Raw genomic sequence first — 4319 nt, 5'->3', positions numbered from 1 at the left:
TGGTGATGGCGAATATCGCAGACGATTTAACGATGAGCTGTATGAGCTTTACAACGATATAGACATAGTGCAGCGAATTAAAATTCAGCGGCTCCGCTGGCTTGGCCATGTCGTTCGGATGGACAGAAACGCTCCTGCTCTGAAAATATTCAACGCGGGCCGCGATGCTGGTAACAGAGGAAGAGGAAGGCCTCCTCTGCGTTGGAAAGACCAGGTGGAGAAGGACTTGGCTTCACTTGGCATTTTCAATTGGCGTCAGTTAGCACAGAAGAGAAATGACTGGTGTGCTGTTTTGGACTCGGCCAAAATCGCTTAGGCGGTTACAGCGCCAAATAAGAAGAAGAAGTATGCATACCTGAACGAAATATAATCCTTGGTGAAAAACTGTATTTCTGGATTGTTGTTCAAGGACATATGTAAGCATGTATGTATTTCTGGATTGTTCAAGGACATATGTACGCATGTATATGTATATCAAATAAAACACCTCTTTGAGGTAAAATTTTCGAGTGACGAAAGCTGAACTAGAAACACAAAATTTATGATATCAATTTCGTGACGAAAATTATACGCATTTTTTATCTGCTTTGGAAACTGACGCAAAATAGTATTATTCTTACGAATCGTTGCTAAACTTCTGATTTTTTCTGTTGTGTTTCTAAGAGTAGACAGAACTTCGCAACGTTCCGAATAAATAATACTATTTTGCGTCAGTTTCAGAGAGCTGCATGGATACACTCAAATTACATTTTAAGTCACTCGCTTTCTTTTCACATCTGCACACACTCGCACTCATTTATTTCCAAACATAACGTGCGATAGCATTGAAAAAACATTGTCGGTTGAGTGAGTAATTCACACTATCAAGTGCTCGATTCAAATAACAAGTGCTTGATTTTAAAAACAAGTGCATGGCATATTTGCTGTAATGAAAGTATCAAAGAAAAAACATTTGTAAAGAAATTTTTTGTTAATTTTATTGGTTTCCTAACTGCATATTATAATTCAAAAATACCAACTGATTAAGGGCATCTTCATTTGACAAAAGGTGGCAGGAGTGGCTATTACTCTACGGCTGAGTTTATGCAGCAGCGGCATTTCGCGTTTGTGTACCTCCCACCAATTAATTATATCGAAGTCCGTATGAAAATATAACTCAATATTTTCATATCGCCGCAGCTCTGCAGTAGCTTTATCAGTTCTGCTCACAAAGGTAGGTTGTTTAAGAAGACCTGAAAACAGCTCAAAGTTGTCTGAAGGTAACAAAGGTGTATCCGCAATTTGTGGTTCCGTTGTACTGTCAGAATTCTCAGTTAACGTTCTCATAATTTGTAAACATTTCTCTTTTGTGTACCTTTGCTCAGATTCGGTAAAGTTCTTGAGCTCTTTTGCTGGCGGGTATAAAAAAAGCACAATTTTGTGCAAATCTGTTAGTTTTCAACAGCAACTGTTTTTAAATAATAAAGCAACTTATTTTTCAAGTCCCTTATAAAGCCGATGTCTTCTGAGGTAACATTGCATTTCTTTTGTAGACTAGTTATATAAATGTACATCAGGTGCATAACTAAATAATTTAGTAAAACTAATATATTTAAAAAAATACTTCATCAATATCCATTTTTTTCAAAATTGTCGTATTCTCTACTAATTGTTTGAAGTCAATGAGTGTCATTCGATTGCTCGACTTGGTTTTCATAACAGCATTTTTCACTCGCTTGACTTGATTTGGAAAGAGTATATCAATGCCATATTTGAAATCAAATGAGTACACTGCAGCTAAACATTGATTTCAAAACTAACTATGAATCTCACTGTTTGTACGGTGTTTCTCACTAACCTTATAGAGGTCACAGCAATGAGTTCATACTGTTTAGATGGAAGTGAGTAAACTCATGCTGTTGTCTGGTCAGTTTCCAAAGCAGTTAAAAAAATGCGCATAATTTTCGTCACGAAATTGATATCATAAATTTTGTGTTTCTAGTTCAACTTTCGTCACTCGAAAATTTTACCTCAAAGTGGTGTTTTATTTGATATCAATTGTTTTGGGATAGCAAATTTAAAATCACCGAAAATCCAAACAAGAACCTAAATGTTTTATTTTTCCCAAATAAATGGCTAAAAACTCTATCTAAATCTAAATGATTTATTCAAATATTTACCACGGAATTCAATTCCATTGAAACATATAAGTTTTTTTAAGAAGTTTCACTTCTATCACGAGTACGGTGCTGCACTCGCCTTTTTTACTGATGCATTTTTGCTCAGTGGCAATCTATACATAATAATAAGTAGCGGCACATAAAGTGAAATAAATGCATTCATACATAAGTACATATGTATGTATGTACCAGGGTTGTTGCGAATATTCGCATTCGCAACCGCGGATCTTCCGCATTAATTTTAGTCGTGTGTGCGCAGCTACCGAACTTAAGGCCCGTCCACATAGAACTTTGGCGTTGCGTTGGCGTTGGCGTCGCTTCAACAGCTGACTATGAATACATGAATTAAAATGCAGCCGTCCACATAGCCAAAATTCGACAACGCTCACGCCAACACGAAGCAAAAAGATGGCCAACTCTCAGCTTATCGCGTGCGTCGCTCGTCAGCTGTTGCAAATACATAAAATTATGTGAACTATTTTTCCTTTTTAATCAAGTGCGGGCAAGAAATATCGTTTTTAATGCAATTATTGATATGAAATATTAATTTATCTGTCCTTAGTATGTTAATTTAGTGGCCCAAGCATTCGCTGCCAAGCGTTCATTGTAGCAAGCATACTTTTAACGTGCGTTCTGTCAAGCCAACGCGAAAGTTCTATGTGGACCGGCCTTTATGCGCCGCTAACTGATCTAGAACAGCGCTCCCAATGCAAGCGCAATATTTTTGTATCTGAATGTGTGTACTCAGCAAAACAGCTCGTGCATGTGATTCTTACAGCATCAAGTACAAACACAAACTGGCCGGCTGTTAGCGGCGCATAAAGGCCGGTCCATCTAGAAGAGTGGTGCACAGCATTGGCAGCGCTCCCAATACAAGCGCAATATTTTTGTATATATATGCGTGTACTCAGCAAAACAGCTCGTACATGTGATGCTTACAGCATCAAGTACAAACGCAAACTGGCCGGCTGTTAGCGGCGCATAAAGGCCGGTCCACATAGAACTTTCGCGTTGGTTTTGGCGTTGGCGTTGGCTTGACAGAACGCACGTTAAAAGTATGCTTGCTACAATGAACGCTTGGCAGCGAATGCTTGGGACACTAAATTAACATACTAAGGACAGATAAATTAATATTTCATATCAATAATTGCATTAAAAACGATATTTCTTGCCCGCACTTGATTAAAAAGGAAAAATAGTTCACATAATTTTATGTATTTGCAACAGCTGACGAGCGACGCACGCGAAAAGTTGAGAGTTGGCCATCTTTTTGCTTCGTGTTGGCGTGAGCGTTGTCGAATTTTGGCTATGTGGACGGCTGCATTTGAACTCATGTATTCATAGTCAGCTGTTGAAGCGACGCCAACGCCAACGCAACGCCAAAGTTCTATGTGGACTGGACGGGCCTTAAGTTCGGTAGCTGCGCACACACGACTTGTATGTGAAAGCCGAGTAGCTCCCGGAGACTCCCGTGTGCACCTGTGGAAATGTCAAACTACGATTTTACTCTCTCAAGTGAGAGTAACAGGAGGACAGATTCAGAAGTGTACGGGAACGCAAAAAGCACTTTTTCCAGCAAAAACGTCATTTGGTTTTTTGGTTGTCATTAGTACAAGACTGATTTGGCTGAAAGACCACTAAATAACTATTAAAATAAATATAAAATTAATAATAAGTGCATATATTTTCGAATATTTCACTGTTTACTTAAATTTTTTAACAAATGTAGGGTTATTTGCTTTCACCGCGTTCTGTTGTTGTACACAAATGCAACACTACCTATCGTTTGACACTTTTCATGAATTTCCCAGAAGAAAAACTCGGGACTAAATCTTGAAACTTCGTGCACAATTACTCTCACGAGAGTGTTCCCAGATACAGAATTTTTGGCGTACCGGAACGACTTTGGACTAAAACCTACAAATCGTAGACGTGCTGGAACGCACTATATGTATCGCGTACAGGGAAGTCAACTTGCGGGAAATTCCTCCGATTTGCAGGGAAATTCAGTTTAGGTGGCATCGGGGAACGGATAGGGATGCAAATTTTGAGCAGTAACATCAGGGGTATTCTCGATCCGGTGCATACTGCCTAGCATGGAGGATAGATAGCATAAATAGCATGATTGGCTAATTTTGTTGTTGTTTGAACACATGAGAC

This window comes from Rhagoletis zephyria, unplaced genomic scaffold, assembly GCF_001687245.7.
Source record: "Rhagoletis zephyria isolate East Lansing unplaced genomic scaffold, Rhagoletis_zephyria_1.1 Rzeph_scaffold_01122, whole genome shotgun sequence".
Classification (NCBI taxonomy): Eukaryota; Metazoa; Arthropoda; class Insecta; order Diptera; family Tephritidae; genus Rhagoletis; species Rhagoletis zephyria.
Note: the sequence above shows the minus strand (reverse complement) of the source record.